The following is a 20500-nucleotide window of genomic DNA, read 5'->3' on the forward strand; positions in this document are numbered from 1 at the left end:
CAACCTATTATTTGCCGCGGTCTAAAGTAATAGTGTTAGGAAATCCGCGTCGGGAGAATATATACTTAAGGAAAAGTCTTGCCGTATTCTATATAGTTATCGCTCCGATCGGAATCAGCTCGACTTCCTTCGTTAGCCTATCTATTACGGTTATAATGTTATTATAGGTTATACTATCGAGGGTGCTATTAGGAAGTCCGACTACGAAGTCTACCGCGATGTGCCTCTAAGGTCGGTCCGGCACTAAAAGTAGGTATAATAATCTAGGTGGCTAGGAGTATAGAGATTTAGTCGTACGGTATATACGGCAATTCGCGGTATATCTACGTACTAATCTTACTAAGCTAGGCCAGTAGAATTCTCGTGCTACGAGTTTATAGGTTCGAGCTCGTCCTAGATGTCCTACTACTAGAGCGTTATAATTCATTCTAATAAGCCGAGTCCGTAGGGCCTAGTTATTAGGTACCTATAGGTTCTAGCTATCGTACTAGTTTCGTATATACAATATGTTACTATCTACCTTATAGTGCGTAGGGTGTATCTTCGCCTTCTATAAGAGTAGAGGGATAGCACTATCTTTCCGTAGTATCTTGATTACCGCCTTAAGTTCTTAGTCTAGGGTGTAAGTAGTCGTTATACGGTACTCGAGTTTAGCTCCGACTTCGGCTTTATTCGTAGTCTATACTTCCTAAGCTAGTGCTAGCTATGTTTATAGTACCTGTTCTAGTTCTAGAATGAACTCGATTGCTTTAGGATTTAGGGGAGTCGTCTCTTCTTCTTCGGGCGTATCTTCGATAGTAGCTCGTATAGAGTCGATCTTAAGGAATCGCTCTAGCGGAAGCAATGTCTAATACTAGTACTAATTTCTCGGATCGTCCACCCCCTACGGAAGGTCCTAGCTACGTCTCGTTAGGCTGTCTAGCTTCGTTCCTTATACACCTAGGCGGGATATAATCTAGAAGTTGAATTGTAATAGATATTCTACCTATCGCGCTTGTCGGCGATTTAGCTACTTCGTAGTCATAAAATATTCGAGGTTCTTATAGTCTATAAACACTTTAACTAGATCGCCGTTCCCGTCTACTTCGTAAGTAAGCTCCGGGCGCTACTCTTCGAATGCTTTAATAATCGCGAGGAGTTCCTTATCGTAGATCTCGTAATTGTACCCCTAGGGGCTTAGCTTCTTCGAGTAGAAAGCTAGAGGATGTAACACTCCCTACTCGTCGTATTGTAAGAGTATACCTATATTAATAAAGTCTAAGGAGTTAGTCTCGACGACGGTCTATCTACCCGGTATATAGTATACTAGTATACCCGCCTTACTAAACGCTACTTTTAACGCCTCGAATGCCCTCTAGCAATTATCAGTCTAGTTAATTCTACGGTTCTTATGATTGCTAGGCCTATCTAACTTCGTCAGGTTGGTCAATAGGGATGTAATACGAGAGAAGGCCTCGATAAACCTACGGTAGAAGTTCGCGAATCCTAGGAAGGCTTAGACATCCTTAAGATTAGTTAGTGCTTCCTAGGTTTGTATATATTCTAATTTCTCCGGGTCTATCTCGATGCCCTAGGGTGTAATTATAAGGCCTAGATATTCTACACGTTCCTAGTAGAACTCGGACTTATTGATATTAATAGTAAGTCCGGTATCTCGTAGCTTAATTAACACCTTTCGTACGTGTTCGACGTGTTCCTCTAGAGTATCGCTAAAGATGAGGACGTTATCTAGATATACTAATACAAAGTTATCTAGATGTTCCTATAGGACCTTATTAATATACGACTAAAAGGTTACGGGTCCGTTATAGAGGCCGAACGGTAATACGAGGCATTTATATATACCGTAGCGTATTACGAAAGCTATTAGCCACTCGTACCCTTCCGCGATACGTAACTTATTAAAGGCTACTACAATATCTAGTTTCGTAAAGTACTTCTTTCCGTATATACGGTTAAGCGTTTTCTATATTAATAGAATAGGATAGCGATTCTTAATAGTAATAGCGTTTAGCCTACGGTAGTTAATATATACTCGTAGCCCTCCTCTAGGCTTTCTTACTACTAATACCGGTGCCGGTAACTAGCTTGTTTTCTAACCGGCCTTACGTACCTTGCCTTCTAAAGTCTATTCGAGTAACTATTTCTTACCGGCTTTATTCTCCTTCTCGGCTAGTCTATATAGCTTTCGGTATAGCGGTTCTTAAGGTCTACCGGGTTTAATCTAAATCTCGTAGTCGATACCTAGTCGGTAAGGTAGGAGTCCCTCGTAGTCCTCTACTAAGAAAGTATCTATAATGTCGTAGTATATAGGCGGGAGCTTCTCTTTAGGATTATAGTTGAACTGCTTGTTTAAGAACTAATCTAGGTCATTAGCTACTATCGCGCTTAGTTTGAGGCTATTATCGTTATTATCGTCATCCTCGCGCCCCGTAGGTATAATATAGAAGTACTCGGCCCTAGGCCGGTGCGCGTATATCTCCTATACGCGCTACGAGACTTCCTAGTAATCCACCTCTTTATCTACCTCTAGAGCGGACATATCTAGCTCCGCCCCTCCGGCTATAAATCCTACTAGTTCGCTAGTAAAGAGCTTTAGTCTATATTTCGTTCTGCCGATATAGTTTAGAGATTGTACTATTATCGATATCTTGTTATATAGATAGTAATCGAAGCAGTAGTTAGATCTAAACGCCACCTCGCTAGTTTCCTAGAAGATGTTCGGGTTATACGCGGAGAACTACGGTAGTCTAAAGACGATGTCGTATTCGAGGTCGGTAACGTAGTATAGTATTTACTCGTAATGACCGCCGATGACCACGTCTATAAGGGCTATATATATGATCTAACGCGCTATAGCCGATCTATCTCCTAGTATCAATCGTCTGTTCTTTATTAAAGGGATCAAGGGGGTTATATATTTACGTATAAATTTCTAATTAAGAAAGAGAGAGGTAGAGGGAGAATCTATAAGGCCGCGAGCCTTTTTATGTTATATCGTTACGGGTAATACTATATAAGGATATATAGCTAGTTATTATTTATCTAGTAGCTCTAGACTTTCTAGACCTCTTATTACCTATAACTACTATCGATCTATACGCCAAAACACGACACATTCGAAAGCTCTTATCAAGGCTATTCTAACGATATACAAAGTAGGCCACTGCCCCTAGGACTAAGGGAGTTCTACCTTATTCGATCTGGACAGCTTAAAGCTCTCTTCACCCTGTTTCTTTAGCTCTAAACGCCGCGGAGGTGCCTAGCTACATTAGGCAACTCCTAGGCAATAGTAGCCTAGGCTACGGCACTAACGGCGCCTACGGCCCTATAGGCGAAGCCCCCCTAAGACAACTAGTAGCAACTTATAGAGGACGTAAAAAGTATAGAAACTAACGATTAGCTCCCTTACCGGTCTCTATAGGTAATGATTACTTAGCTACGTACGGCGCTTGTACTGTCGTATTACCGAGGGTAACAAGAAATAAGGACGACGTCCTAGGCGATTAGTAAGGCCACCCGGAATCAATACCCCTATAGCTAGGCATCGGTCGCGGTATCGATACTAGGCCCCCGCCTAACGCACGATATAGTTACGATCCGTATTATAGTAAAGGAAGACTAGGCCGAAGTTACGAAGCTATCGAACAAGGAGCTCGCCTAACGAATCAACTAACTAGGGGTAGTCGTAGTGAACTAATAGTCTAACGGCACTCTATAGATCTATACTAGCTCTACTACTACTAGGAGGTACCTAGAGGCATAGCTATAGTGGGCATCTAAGGTTACGGCATTAGCGAAGGTCTTAACGAAACAATTTACGATCCTAGTCTACGATATGCCTAAGGAGTTTGACCTAACTAACTAGGGTCACCTACGCGCTCTCTAAGAGGACAACCCGGTCACTCTTAACTCTCTAATCTAGAAGGCGACTTGGCTCTATAGGAAATGGCTAGAAGGCAAGAAGGCCTCGGCGCTAATAGTATAGCTATAAGACACGAAAGCGGCGGATCTAGCGATAGAACAAGGCCTAGTCTAGTAATATAGCCTTAAGATAGTAGAAAAGCACTCCTTATCCTTTCGTATCCTCTAATACTTTAAATGCTAACAGTATAGACACCAAACCTACACGTATATAAACAAGCAGGCCTACTCGAACTATATAGGAGACTATATGTCTAGGGACTATATATCGACTACGAGACGGTGCGCGAACTGTCCGGGGCACTACCTATCGTATAGTACGGAATGCCTATAGCGGAAACTAGCGAAAAACAAGGTAATTACAAACAGAACCGTCGCCCTAAGATTCTACGGCGACCGTGAGGCTAGCCTATACCGGAACTAACTAGCGGCGGTCGGGTACAAGCGCCCTAGGGCCGAGAACGATATAAAGGATGCGCAACCTAGGGCGTACGGGAGGCCACGTGCTCTGCTAGCTACGGCGAGGGAATCTAACCAGGCCCGGCTCCCCTTTAGTACATAGCCGATAGGCGTAGACTAGGACGTATAGGGCAGTAGGACATAGGACGATATAGAGGAAATAATTGTCGATGCCGATAACTAGCCTCGACACGCTTAGTATCATCTAGTATAACGTCAACTATAGTAAGGATATAGTCTAGAACCATTTCCTACACGAGGCGGACCCGCGCGTCCACCACGTCCTTATAATCTAGGAGCTATAGATTAACCCGTACTATAAGAGACTAACGACCTATAAGTCACTAGGCTACACGACATGCCTACGAGGCGACGGTAGACCCCGCACGTGCTTCTATATTAGCAAGGACATACTAGAATCCGACTAGGAGGTAGTGTACTACGTAGACGAAGAAGGCGGGGGCGATATTATCTCCCTCTACGTAGATAGTACCTAGATATACAACCTATATATACAACCGCTAGCCTCGAGGTCTAGCCGCGACCTAGGGGTCTATAGACACCTAGACAGTGCGCTTAAGAGACAAGGGTGCTATATCGTAGTAGGAGACTTTAACATATACTACCCTTCCTAGGAAAGCCTTATGTAGCCGCACCCTATAGCCGACGAAGTACTCGACTTGATAGCGAGTAACGTAATTGCCCTTAATACCCCGAAGGACCTAGGCACCTAGAAGAGAGGGGGACTCTAAGGCACGATCGACCTCTCCTAGATCTTAGATAGCCACTACTATACGGTAACCTACTATAGGATCGAACATAAACTCGAGGCGTCGTCAGACTACATACTAGTTAGGACCTCTATTACGATATAGATACAACGTATACTAGCGGGAACCCCTAAGCTAAACTAGGGAAAGGCCTACTAGGCCAACATCTAGGCGTACCTCGATGACTCTAAGAGGCTAGTCTAGATCGCGTAGTAGCAATACAACAGTAAAGACGAGATAGACGAAGCAGTCTAGGGGTTGATAGACGAAATAAGAAAAGCAACCTCACTTCACGTTCCGCTTGCCTAACTAACGACATAGTCTAAACTATACTAGACGCCGGAGTGCACTACGGTAGTAAGAGAAGCAAGGAGAGCCCGCCGGGTATAGACGAGTAGCTATAGCGAGGAGGCCTAGAACGTATATAGGGAGGTATACTAATAGAAGAAAGCTATAATACGAAGGGAGAAAGCAGTCGGCTAGAGGGCTATAGTAGAAGAAATCGCCGGCAAGCTAGAGAGGATGTGGAAGCTAGCGAAATAGGCCCGACAGGACCCTATATAGGGCCCCTCCTTCTCTATCCTAGCGCTATAATCGCCTAGTAGCCCGGTTAGCGACCCCGAGGCCAAGGCGCGTCTACTAGCTAGCAAGTTCTTCCCGCCCCTAGTCGAGGCTAATCTAAGCGATATAAACAGCTCTACTCCCCTAGCCCCTAGCATCGCGGTCTAATAGGAGGTGTCCGAGGGAGAAGTTGCCGCTATACTAAGGAAGTTGCCGGCGAAGAAAGCCCCGGGGCCGGATAGGATCCTAAACGAGCTACTAAAGAAGTATAGAGATCAACTAGCCCTAGCAATTATAGCGATATTTAACGCCTGCCTACAGACCGGATACTACCCGATAGCTTTTAAACAATCGACGATAGTGGTCCTACGTAAGCCGTAGAAGGAAGACTATACGTAGGTGAAGTCGTACCGCCTAATTACGCTCCTTAACACTCTTAGGAAGGCGCTTAAGAAGCTAGTTATAACGAGACTCTCCGAGGCGGTAGAGGAACACTCCCTACTCCCGGACACCTAGATAGGTACGCGCCTATAGCGATCGACGCTATCCGCGATAGAACTTATCACCTCTTAGGTAAAGGTTATCTAGTATAAGAATAGGGACAAGGTGGCTTCCTTACTTAGCCTAGACATATCGGGAGCCTTCGACTACGTGTTATACCCGCGGCTACTCTATATCCTAAGGTCGAAAGGACTCCCTAAGTGGCTTATTAACTTCGTACGGTCCTACCTCCAAAACCGTAGTACGTCGATCCTAGTCGGCTAGTATAGAAGCCTATTTTAAGTAGTCTATACTAGAATCCCGTAAGGCTTAACGCTAGTACCTATTCTGTTCCTCTTCTTTATAGCGACGCTACTCCCAGCCCTAGAATCCTAGAACACCGCTACGAGCGGCTTCGTAGACGATATAAATATCCTAGCGTAGTCTTCCTCGACTAAGGAGAACTGTAGGCTACTAGAAGAGAAGTATAAGATCTACGAGGACTAGGCTAGGAGGCACGGGGCTCGGTTTACCCTAGAAAAGTACAATCTAATACACTTTACGCGCCGGCCACGGTTCCACAATATATAAGCTTCTATCTAGATATAGGGGCACACGACTAACCCGGCAAATCAGCTTAGGATCCTCGGACTATAGGTGGACCCGGCGCTACGGTAGAGGAAGCACGTATAGGCAATATTACGGAAAGCTAAGAGGAATATAGCATTATGCTAGAGGCTTACTACGTCTATATAGGGGGCGGACTTCCGGTAGTTACGACTTCTATATACGGCTATTATACGGCCAGTCCTTACCTATAGTAGCTAAGTGTAGTCCTTAGGCGAGAGGGCCTACCTATCGAAGGGACTCGTCGCGCCGTTAGCGAAGATCTAAAACCAATGCCTAAGTAAGGTCACCGGGGTATATAAGTCGATACTAACGAGGATACTTAAGCACGAGACCGCTATACCGCCGATCGACCTATATATCTAGGGACTACGGACCTCCTAGTTAGGCAAGTCGGTATAGTACCTAGTATAGAAGGTCATCGCTAGTGTAGTCGTAAGGGCCCGCGAATCAGTACTAGCGTATAAGGGCATTCGATCCGGAAACGAGCCGAACTACCGGGTAAGGGACGAATAGCTAGCAATATAATAGGAAGGTAAGAAATCGTTTGTAGAGCAACTATAGAAAGAGAGGTGGAACAACTAGGTTATAGGGTATAGTAGACGCCCTTAGCTAGCGGGACAACCTAAGGAATAGTTAGCTACAAAATCCGCGGTCAAGCACCCCCCGAAGCTTATCTACTACCGCCTTACGAGGGTATAGAGTAGTATAGCAACCTAACTACGAAGCGAACACATCGGCCTCTAGGGGTACCTATTATAGAGGAAGGTTCTGAAATACACGAATACTAGCTGCCCCTACGGCTATCGCTCCTAGAACGTACGGCACGTACTCCTCGTCTGTCCGAGGTGGTCGCTAGGAAGGGGGGAGTAGATAGCAAAGGCGAGGAACCGGACGATTAGGGCACTTCTTAACAACGCTAAGGACCTACGGCGTATTACGAACTAGATACTAGAGAAGGGCTGGCTAGAACAGTACCGCCTAGTAGGAGTAGTGTAGGAAGAGAGGACACGACGTAGCGCGACGAGACCGGCTAGGAGCGGGGGCTAACGGGGTAGTAACATAGACTACGTACGTTCAGAGGGAAAGCTAAACTAGATAAGGAGTAGTCGGGGGCGGGAAGGGTTTTCACCTATTCGGGTTTCCCTTTGTACATAACAATAGATATATACCTATATAGGCCGGATAGGGTCCTAGAATAGGGGAATGACAAATCTATCTATCTATTTATCTAGTATATATGCCGATATCTTGAGCTCCTTACTATAGTCCGTCTCTTATATTCTATATCTCTTAATCTTATACTCTTTCTGTCTAAGAAAGTTCGGTTACTAACCGCTATCTACTACGCTTAGGTAGCGGTCTTGCCATTTCCCTATTACTATAGGTCGGTAGTAAGGGAGCTGAGGTTCGGGTTAGCGTTCGCGTTATTTCGTAGACGTAGAGGGCGGTAGTCGCCGTCGTAACTATATATCGGGTATTCGGGGTTCGTTAATACGTACGAGCCTATACGGTAGCGGTAGTACTTACCCTACTTCTTAAGGTCCTTACGCTACTTACGGTTTAATAAAGGCAGGTTCTATAAGTGAACCGGTAGGTCCTCCTTCTTCTTCGTACCTATATATTATAGTAGTCGCTAGACGACTATAGCGGTCGTACTAGTAGCTACGGCGCCTACGGTATTACTACCGCCCTAAACGCCGTTATTGTTCGAATTAGGGTTGCTACGTAGGCGCTCCTTCTATAGATATAGTCGGTCGGTCTCGTAGAAGCTCTTATCTAATACCGTGTATTCCTTAATAACATCCTATATATCGTATAAGCGTCTATCTACTTCCCTATCGCCGAAAGTCTTAATAAAGTACTTACGGTTTAGGCGGTTACGAAACAGTCTTAGCTTAGTCTCGTCGGTCTACTCTATCTAAGTACGTAGCTTTGAGTAGCGAGCGTAGAAGGTAATAAAGGTCTCGCTTACTTCTACTTATAGGTAGCGATATTAACTATAGCCTTAGTTCCTTCGTTACGGGTGCCGTACTAGCGCGTTGTCTAATCTAGTAGTTCTTTACTAGTCTTAAACTCGTTAAATGATTGTTATCTAGGCACGGGAATCCTCGGCTTAATACTTCTCTAAGGGTCACCCTATATCTATCTATATACAAAACGTAGGCCGTCTACCTCGGAGCGGAAAGTAGTTATAGTTAGCTTAAGAAGCACGCTACTGTACTAACTGTCGAAGTTAGGGTCGTTATCGTTCTTAAAGTGCTTCGGGTTAGGCACGCCCTTACTAACTTCGATACCGCGTATTAGAGTACGGTTAATAGTAAATAGGCGTTCTGAAAGTTCGGTTAGGGGAGTCTATATACGAGTGTTACGCGCTCGAGAGTCGCGACCGTTATTATTATTAGGTCGTAGACGGTTTCTATCACGTCCTCGGTCGTTATTACTATTACCGTTATTATTATCGTTACTACTACCTCGGCCGCCGCCGCCTCTACTAGTAGCTTTACAATACTTACGTATTAGCTACTCGAGTAAAGTCTCGCGCGGAGGTAAGTAGGAGGGTCGGCGACTAGAGCGGCCCCTACCTCTATTCTATATAGTGTCTTTAGTAGCTTAGAGTCGAGTCTTTAGATCGTTAACCTCCTTCTATAGAGCCTAGTTCTTAGCTTCGGCATCCTATACCTTCTTCTTCTCCTTTTCGTAAATCTCGCTAAATTACTTATATAGGTGATTAGCCTCCCTATACTTCTTCTCTACCTCTTATAACTTTACTAGGTTATAATCCTTCTTACTCTTTAGGTCTACGGCTATCTTCTATATTATAGCCTCCTCGCTTCGTAGTATCTTATAGGTGCGGTTATACTCGGTATATAGCGTAGTATACTAGGTGTTCTAGAGGTTGTTAGCTCGCTCTATTATATCGAGTTGTCTGCCTTTAGTAATCGCTATGTTTACTACCTATAGCACGAAGTCGTAGGTAGTCTTCGGGTACTAGAATACGAGGGTCGTGAGTTTGTCTAGTATAACATTCTAGTATTCGGATACGAGAATGTGCTCTACCTCGTCGAGTAATAGGTATACCTCGTCTAGGTCCTCTTCGAGCTTAAATTCGAACAGTTCTATAAAGTTAATCTTACTACCTTCTTCTCGCTCGAAGGCTTTCTAGTAAGCTTTATCAATTTCCTATTATAGCGCGATACCGGTGTCTACTATAACCCGCCGGTTGTCGTCCTATGTCTAACTCTAAGGAAAAGAGGAGAGGTCGGGGAAAAGAGATATACGCTACTTACCTTTACTCTTAGGCTTTAGTAGCGGTAGTATACCGCCGTTCGTTAATAAAGTTATATTATCTAGGTTCGGAGGAGGCGTAACGATTCCTGTTTCCTGACTGTCTACGAGCGCCCGACTACCTACTAATAATATCGCCGCGTTACGTTCTCTAGGCATTTACGCGCTATACGCCTTACCGTGTTCTATATTCTAATACGACTCTACGCGTCCTTCGAGTTCTATAGTTCTGTCTGTTCCTATTGTTACGCGTCCCTTATATAGATCCGCGATCTAGGTAGGGTAGTAGAACAAACTATAAGGGCGCGCGTACCGTAGGGTTCGAATAAGAGAGTTATTGTTCTACGAAGCTACGAAAGAGGAGCGCGAGGCGCGGCGAAGCTATAAAGTAAAGCCAAGCCGCGCTAACCCGATACGGAAGGTCCGCGGCTCACCCGGGCTAACGTAGCTATAGTAAGGGGTCGCGGGCTACCCGTAATAGAAATACTCCTATATCCCTAATTATATTAAAAGTACCGCTATATCCCGCTTATATTAAAAAGTTCTCCCGTAGCCCTTATATAATTATAAAAGTACTACGATGTCCTTCGTCTATATATAGTAGTCGTAGTATTAGGGGAATAACGCTAGGGTATATAGAATATACAATCTAGAGGTTTTATAAGAAGTAGAACTAAGAAAAGTATATAGATAGATAGATAGATATTTTATTAAGCTATTATAGTGCCCTTTGGCCTATATAGCTATACTATCTTGTTTTCGTATATATAGAGGGGAAACCGTATTAGTGAAAACCCCTCCTCCTTCCCGCCTATCTTTTCCCCCTCGTTCTCCTCTTAGATTTCCCTTTTTAAGGGTACGCTAACGTTATAGGCCTGCCCTAATGACGACCCTATCTATAACCCCTCTAACTTCCGCCTCTTATCTATCTACTCCTCCGTCTCGCTAGCTAGGCTAAACTACTAGAGGTATCCCTACTATAATACCTACCGAGAGATTCGGCGAATATTACTATTGTCCCTAATAATTGACTTATAGTCTCTCCTCTCCGCTTAGTACCTCCAATTTCCCCTACTACTCGCCTACTACGGGCATCGTAGTAGTATATGTTCTAGGTTTTGCGATAGGTAGCCACACTAGTAGGCGGGGCTTTAGATATCTAGTACGCGTCTCCTAAATAGGTAGGCCCCTAATACAATATATTCGGACCGAATTTGGATCGCTATACTTGCTTCGGCCCTTATTAGGTCCCTATATAGCTAGTAGTTATGTCTCTAGAAGGCTCGGAGTGCTATCGGGCCTATTGTCTTAGGGGGCTTCCTTTTCTAGTTCTACTCCTATAGGTAGCTCGCTATCTATTCCGCTAGGCTTGAGGTCTTAGCCTTACTCCCGCCGGCCTAGCGAGCCCTAAGTTCCTCCTCTTTTCGTGCTAGCTATTCGGTGCTTATCTATACGGCCGTAAAGGTAGTAAGGTTATCCTCTTTTTAGCTTGTCCGATGTTCGGCCCCTCTCCGGTAGCGGCTTTCTATCTTATTCTTTACCTCCTAGATCGTAGTTTGTACTAGGTGATCTGTCGTCTTTACCGCGTATTAAATTCTTATTCCCCGGATATAATAGCCGATTAGTAGTATTCCCGTCTCTATTTCTACCGTACTTATTAACGTTATCTTATATACCCCTAGTATTCTACGTAGGTTACCTACCTATATCCTATTTAGGGGTTACTCTGTCCGTTTCGGGATCGGCTTGCCTACGCCTCCTATCCCCTAGATCTGTGCCCCGTATAACATAGCTAGTTTAATAATCGCCTTATATATTACCCTTACCTTATCGAATATTACTCCCTATATAGACGCCGTAAGCCTCTTTATCGAGACTTCGTTAACTTACGCTCGACTCTAGGCTTTTTTAATCTATACGTTCTAGCTTAGCTTCGGGTCGAGCTAGATCCCTAGTACTCGTAGCTCCGCTAATAGCTTGGTCTCGTAGCCTTAGATTCTTACTACGGCCTTTATATTATAGTATATTCTCTCTTTACTAAAGTATATAAGCTAGTACTTTTTAGGGGCGAACCGGGCACTATACTTCTTTACCTACTCCTTGCATTTCTTATGCCTATCTTTAAGGAGGCGACAGTTCTCCTCTATCGAGTCTAACTAGGCTAGAGTGTTTATGTCGTCTACGAATCCCGATACTAAGGTTTGTAGAGAGGTGAGTAGGGGGATTAAATCAGACATAAACATTAGTAATAGAATAGGGTAGAAAGTAGATCCCTAAGGTATTCTAGCCTCTACCTTTACCGGGTCGGACGTATACCTCCCTAGGACTAGGTAGGTCGTCCGTTCCTAGAGAAAGGAGTCGACGAACTTCGTTACCTACCGGGGGATGCCTTTCTATTATAGGATATATATTAGCCTTTAGTATAAGACGTTATCGAAGGCTCCTACGATATCGAGGGATAGTAAGGACGCCGCTCGGTTCCTACCGTAGTACTAGAGGGTCTGAATTTGCTCCGTAACTAGCTCTATTACTATTAGTGTCGATCGCTAGCTTCTTCCCCCTATCTATGTTACTAGGAGTACGTAGTTATCCTCGGCTAGCTACGTAAGTCTCTAGGCTACTATCTTCTCTAGGACGTTCCCTATCGTGTTTAGGAGTACGATTAGCCTATACGATTTGAGCTAAGTATAGTCCTCCTTCTATAGCTTACGTAGCACTACTATTATAGACTCTCTATACGGCTTCGGGTGATACCCTAGCCGTAGGTACGCGGTAATTAGGTTTATAAGGCTCGACGCGATCTCTTCTCTATACTCTTTTAGTAGTAGGTTTAGTATCCTATCTAGGCCTAGGGCTTTTCGTCCCTTTAGCTTACTTAGAACTCCTGTTACTATGTTAGAGCTAATCGCCTAATCTATGTCTAGGGGTTCCGGGTATATACTCGGGTCGATATCCGTAAGGTCTACCTCTACTTACGTCGAAAAGAGATAGTCGGCTAATACTTTTGCCTTACCCCGGGGCGTAGTCTAGGCAATTCCTTCGCGGTCTACGATTAGAGGGAAGTGAGGGGTTCGTTACTCTTTAGGTAGTCGTGCCTATTTAGCTAGTCTCTATATCTATTCCGGGTTTTCTATAACGAGCCCGATCGTCGCTCTCTAGTCCTACAGCTCATCGCGTCTTATCTATACCTTCTTCTCTTATGTCGCGCGATAGTATTGCTCCTACGTCTCTTAGGTATGTTCCTTCGTCTACTGTCGCCTTGCCCTTCTAGCCTCCCTTACCTTCGTAGAGCATTTAGGGGTCTAGAAGGCCTTCTACTACGTTAAGGGCCGGAGTAACGGCGTATATTGTTCCCCTACTTACTATATAACCGAGGTAATCTATTCCGCTACTTGATCTAGCTAAGCTGTCGTCTCGAGTTCCCTAAACTACGGTAGGTTCGCTTTTAGGAAGTCTCTAATATCGTCCTAGCGTACCTTCTTCTAGTTACGGTATAGTTTGCTTACTAGCTCCTCTATCGCCTTCACCCCTAGCGTCGTTTAAACAGGGATATAGTCTAAGGAGGCCTCTAGCGCGTAGTTCGGTCGGCATTAGACTAGTCTCTCTTTAAGTTCTCGTAATAGAAAGTATAGGTCGATTGTGCTTATATTTAAACGGGCCTTCTACGTCTCTATTCCCTTTAGGGTTACTAAGGCTATTCCGTAGCGTACGGTTATATCTAGTAGCTTCCCCCCTAGAAACGTGTACGGGGGAGTGAAGTCGAGTCCCTACTATAGGTAATAGAGGTTAAAGTCGCCGAGGAGTACTTACTTCGTATCTTAGCTTAGGGTCCGCTCTAGGTAGGCGAGGGTTCCTAGTTCCCTACTCGTTCGACCCTACGGTAGCGGGTTATAGACGTTATAGATCTAGATAGAGCCTTATGTCGTATCGATCTAGATTAATGTTATGTCTCCTAGAGTACCCTACTACGGTAGTATAACCTTCTACGACTTAAGGTCTATAGTCTTGCTTACGTATATATATGTCCTCGGGATAACGCCTCGTTCGCCCGCGATTACGGTGTAGTATCTCTAGTTATTATAAGTAGCTAGGAGTCCTACGTAGGGGTTAATCTATAGTTCCTATACCGTATTAACGTAATACCGTAGCGGGTCTAGCTCTTAAAGAAAGTAGCGCTAGACTTTATCCCTACTTTTGTTTACGTTATACTATACGATAGTAATGTCGTCGTATAGTATTATTCGTTATCCGTAAGGTCCATTTCCGTACTAACCTACTATATCTCTTAAGCCTAAATCCCGCTATCCGGCTAGCCCTAGGACCGCTAGGGCGCCCTAGAGATTCGCGGTTAGCCTAGTTCGTTAGTAGCCCGGTTAAGGTGTCTAGGCCTACCGGGAGGTAGATACGTTTAAGGTTAGGTTCCCTTATTTAACTCTTCTACCCTCTTCCTCTTACTCGGCTCGAAGCCCTTATATATAGTAGGTCCCTCCTACTATCGTTAGGGGTACCTAGCTAGTATAGAGATCCTTACTTATCTCGCTCGTTCTTATACTACTATTCTAGCTAGGTAGTAGTTTGAATACGCTAGGTACCTTCTGCCGTAGTATATATACCTACTCTCCTTTTTTAGGCATTCTATTCCCTAGTGTAGGCCTACGTAGTAAGGGCACCTTAGGGTCTTCTGCCCGTATTTTAGGGCTATATAACCGTACTGTTAGCATTGGAAGCATTGTAGTACCCTATAGCTACTCTAATAGATCTCCGTATCTATTCTCTCGTAGTTCTAGAATAGCCTATTGTCTAGTATCTAGTTAGCTTGTTCCGCTGTCTCTACCTAGATAATTAGCGATAAATACGTCTTCTCTCGGTCTACTATCTTATATAACTATGCCGCCTTCGTTAGTCGTACTCCTAGGGATATGTTCTAGTTCTATACTTAGAGTTAGGGAAGGTCTTCGACCTTAAATGTCCTAGGGACCCCGTAGGTAATAATAGTATACTATTAGTAGGAGACTCGTGCCGACTTCGCGACTTTAGTAGTCTACTCCTTATAGGTCTCTAGTTTTCGTCTATTAGACTCTTATACGGTAAAGAGTCTTACTACGCCTATTGCCTCTACCTTCGCTCTAACTACCTCCTTTTGGCCGATTCTGTCGACAATCTCCTTACTTATTAGGGCTACGATTTCTTGTTTCTCCGCCGGATTAGTAATATATAGGCGTACCGTATTACTTACCTTCGTAGAGGGTTAATTCTTACCTACTACTACTAATGCCTATATAGTTAGTCTCTAGGCTACCTTCTATGTTACTTATTAGATTGTCTTCGGGATTTGGTATAATAGCGCTTTTAGCGCTCCTAGTAGCTATACTATAGTGTTCTTATATACCCGGGCTAGATGTTCGTTATCCCCTAGTAAGTTTCCCGCCTCCGTATATAGGGTCGTCTACGCTATATTATTTGTCGTTAGCCTCTAATTTCTATATAGTAGGCCTTAGGTTATGTCCTAGGTTTTTTCTTGGTTTGTTCCTCGGCTTAGCTCTTAGTACTAAATGTTCGTAAGGCTATAGCTCTCGTTAGTTACTATCCTCCGCTACTATTCGGGGTGAGGTCGCGCTTCCTAATTAGACAGTTGTCCTCCGTAGCTCCGTAACTCTAGGGTCTACCGTTAGGAGAACGGAACCTTAGTTTTAGGGTTCTTTATACTACGATTACGCCGCCGCTAGTATAGACGGGTCGCTACTACCTAAGTGGATTGCTCGTCTTAATAAGGGCTATCTAATATATAGTCCTCGTCGATAAATTAGGGGCGCGGATAGTAATTAAGAAAAGTATATAGATAGATAGATATTTTATTGAGCTATTATAGTGCCCTATAGCATATGTAGCTATACTATCTTGTTTGCTATATATAAAGGGGAAACTATGTCGGTAAAAACCCCTCCTCTCTCCTATAGGTCCTATCTCTCGTCCCTATACCTTACGCTTTCCCTATTAAGGGGACGCTAGTGTTATAGGCCTACCCTAATGACTACCCTATCTACAACCCCTCTAGCTTCCGCCTCTTGTCTATCTACTCTTCCGTCTCCTTTACTAGGCTAAATTGTTAGAAGAAACCTTGTCGTAGTATCTACCGTATAATTCGGCGGATGTTACCTTTGTCTTCGATAAAGGACTTATAGTCCCTTCTCTCTACTTAATGTCTCTACGTATCCCTACCGCTTACCTACTACGGGCATCGTAGTAGTATATACTCCTGGGTTTACGACAGGTAGCTATATTAGTAAGCTAAGCTCTCGATGTCTAGTACGTGTCTTCTAAATAGGTAGGCCCTTAACCCGATATGTTCGGACCTAATTTAGATCGCTATACTTGCTTCGGCCCTAGTAAGGTCCTTATATAGTTAGTAGTTATGTCTCTAGAAGGTTCGAAGTACTATTAGGCATATTGTCTTAGGGGGTCTCTTTTTCTATTACTACTCCTATAGGTAGCTTGCTACTTATTCTACGAGGCTCTAGGTCTTTACCTTACTTCTATAGGCCTAGCGGACTCTCTACTCCTCTACTTTCCGCTCCTACTCTTTAGTACTTACCTATACGGCTACGAAGGTCTTAAGGTCGTCCTCCTTTTAGTTTGTCTTATATCCGGGTCCTCTCTAGTAGCGGTTCGCGATCTTCCTCTTTACCTCTTAGATAGTAGTCTATACTAGATAGTTACTTATCTTCGCGGCGTACTAGGCTCTTATTCCCCTTATATATTAGGCTATCGGGGGTGTTCCGGTCTCTATCTCTACCGTATCCGTCGGTGTCGTCCTATATACCCCTAGTATCCGTCGTAGGTTGCCCGCCTACGCGCGGTTAAGGGGTTACTCTATCCGCCTCGGGATTAGTTTGCCCGCTCCGCCCGTAGCCTATATCTACGCCTCGTAAAGTATTACCGGTTTTACTATTGCCTTATATATTACCTTCGCCTTCTCGAACGTCGCCCCCTAGGTAGATACTACTAGTCTCTTTATCGGTTAGTATAAAAGCCTATTTTAAGTAGTCTATACTAGAATCCCGTAAGGCTTAACGCTAGTACCTATCCTATTCCTCTTCTTTATAGCGACACTACTATAAGCCCTAGAATCCTAGAACACCGCTACGAGCGGCTTCGTAGACGACACGAATATCCTAGCGTAGTCGTCCTCGACGGAGGAGAACTATAGGCTACTAGAAGAGAAGTATAAGATCTACGAGGACTAGGCTAGGAGGTATAGGGCTCGGTTTGCCCTAGAAAAGTACAATCTAATACACTTTACGCGCCGGCCACGGTTCTATAATATATAAGCTTCTATCTAGATATAGAGGTATACGACTAACTCGGTAAATCAGCTTAGGATCCTCGGACTATAGGTAGACCCGGCGCTACGGTAGAGGAAGTACGTATAGGTAGTATTACGGAAAGCCAAACAGGATATAGTATTATACTAGAGGCTCACTACGTCTATATAGGGGGCGGACTTTCGGTAGTTACGACTTCTATATACGGCTTTTATACGGCTAGTCCTTACCTATAGTAGCTAAGTATAGTCCTTAGGCGAGAGGGCCTACCTATTAAAGGGACTCGTCGCGCCGTTAGCGAAGATCTAGAACTAATGCCTAAGGAAGGTTACCGGGGTATATAAGTCGATACTAACTAGGATACTTAAGTACGAGACCGCTATACCGCCGATCGACCTATATATCTAGAGACTACGGACCTCCTACTTAGGCTAGTCGGCATAGTACCTAGTATAGAAGGTTATCGCTAGTGTAGTCGTAAGGGCCCGCGAATTAGTACTAGCGTATAAGGGTATTCGACCCGGAAACGAGCCGAACTACTAGGTAAGGGACGAATAGCTAGTAATATAATAGGAGGGTAAGAAAACGTTTATAGAGCAACTATAGAAAGAGAGGTAGAACAACTAGGTTATAGGGCATAGTAGACGCCCTTAGCTAGCGGGACAACCTAAGGAATAGTTAGCTACAAAATCCGCGGTTAAGTACCCTCCGAAGCTTATCTATTACCGCCTTACGAGGGTATAGAGTAGTATAGCAACCTAACTATAAGGCGAACATATCGGCCTCTAGGGGTACCTATTATAGAGGAAGGCTCTAGAATACACGAATACTAGCTGCCCCTACGGCTATTACTCCTAGAATATACGGTACGTACTCCTCGTCTATCCGAGGTAGTCGCTAGGAAGGGGGGAGTAGATAGTAAAGGCTAGGAACCGGACGATTAGGGCACTTCTTAATAACGTTAAGGACTTACGGCGTATTACGAACTAGATACTAGAGAAGGGCTAGCTAGAACAGTATCGCCTAGTAGGAGTAGTATAGGAAGAGAGGACACGGCGTAGCGCGACGAGACCGGCTAGGAGCGGGGGCTAACGGGGTAGTAATATAGACTACGTACGTCTAGAGGGAAAGCTAATCTAGATTAGGAGAAGTCGGGGGCGGGAAGGGTTTTTACCTATTCGGGTTTCCCTTTATATATAACAATAGATATATACCTATATAGGCCGAATAGGGTCCTAGAATAGGGAAATAACAAATCTATCTATTAGTCTCTTTACCGAAGCCCCGTTAGTCCGGGCTCGGTCTAGGGCCTTCTTAATCTATAGGTTCTAGCTTAGCTTCGGGTCGAGCTAGATCCCTAGAACCCTAGGCTCGCTAGAAGGTTTCGTCTCGTATCCCTAGATATTTACTACTACCTCTATATTATAGTACGTCTTTGCCTTACTAAAGTATATAAGCTAGTATTTCTCTAGAGCGAAACGGGCGCTATATTTCCTCGCCTACTCCTCGTACTGTTAGTGTCTCTCCTCGAGTAGGCGGTAGTTCTCGTCTATAGAGTTAGACTAGGCGAGGATATAAGTGTCGTCGACGAATCCCGATACTAAGGTCTACGGGGAGGTTAGTAGTAGGATAAGGTTCGCTATAAAGGTAAGGAATAGGATAGGGGAGAGAGTAGATCCTTAAGGAATCCTAGTCGTTACTTTCACCGGATTAGATCTATACCTTCCGAGAAGGATGTTCGTCGTCCGGTTTTAGAGGAAGGAGTAGACAAATTCTATAGCCTAGAGGGGGATGCCTTCCTATCGTAGGATATAGATAAGCCTTTAGTATAAGATATGATCGAACGCTCCTAAGACGTCGAGAGAGAGTAGTAACGCTACCCGGTCCCTACCGTAGTGCTAGAGGGTTTGGATCTGTTCCGTAATTAGTTCTATCGCCGTTACCGTTAACCGTTAGCCCCGTCCGCCTATCTATATTACTAGGAGTAGGTGGTTGTCCTTAACTATTCGTATAATCCTCTAGGCTACTATCTTCTCGAGGACCTTACCTATCGTATTAAGGACCGTACTCGGTCGGTATGACTTAAGTCGAGTATAGTCCTCCTTCTATAGCTTCCTAAGTACTACTATTATCTATTCTCTATACGGCTTCGGGTAGTGTCCTTATCGTAGGTATACGGTAAAAAGGGCTACTAGGCTCGGGGCGATTTCCTTCTTATACTCTTTTAGTAGGAGGTTAGGTATCTTGTCTAGCCCCGGGGCTTTTCGTCCCTTAAGCTTGCCTATATCCCCCTCTACTGTCTCTAGGGTAACCGCCTAGTCCATTTCTAATAGCTCCGGGTACGTTATCGAGTCTATATCGGTAAGGTCCGCCTCTACGTATGTCGAGAAGAAGTAATCGGCTAAGGCTCTAGCTTTGTCTCTAGGCGTAGTTTAGGTAACCCCTTCGCGGTTTACGATCGGGGGAAAGTAGGGAGCCCTTTCTTCTCGGGGTGATCTTGCCTATTTAGCGAGTCTCTATATTTGCTCTAGGTGCTCTATAACTATCCCTACTGTCGCTCTCTATTCTTACAGTTTGTCGCGCCGTATCTATACCTTCTTGTCCTATACCGCGCGGTAGTATCGATCCTATACGTCTTAAGTGTGTTCTTCTATCTATTGTCTCCTTGCCTTCCTTGCTTCCTTTACCTTCGTAGTATATTCCTAGGTCTAGTAAGGCTTCTAGTAGGTCGAGGGTTCGAGTAGCGGTATGTATTGTTCTACTACTTACTAGATTATAGTAGTGACTTGTGCTACTATATAGTCTAACTAGGTTGTCGTCTTAAGGGTCTTGTTCTACGGTAGGTTTGCTATAAGGTATTGCCGTATTTCGTCCTATCGAGCTTTCTTCTAATTAAGGCGGGGTTCTCTTATAGGCCTTCTATAGCTTTTACGTCGAGCGTTATCTATATAGGGATGTAGTTAGAGGATACTTCTAGTACGTAGTTTGGCCGGCAGTTAACTAGTCTTTCCTTAAGTTCCTATAATAGGAAGTATAGGTCAATTGTGCTCGTACTTATACGTACCTTCT

This window comes from Fulvia fulva, chromosome 4 (assembly GCF_020509005.1).
Source record: "Fulvia fulva chromosome 4, complete sequence".
NCBI classification, from domain to species: Eukaryota; Fungi; Ascomycota; class Dothideomycetes; order Mycosphaerellales; family Mycosphaerellaceae; genus Fulvia; species Fulvia fulva.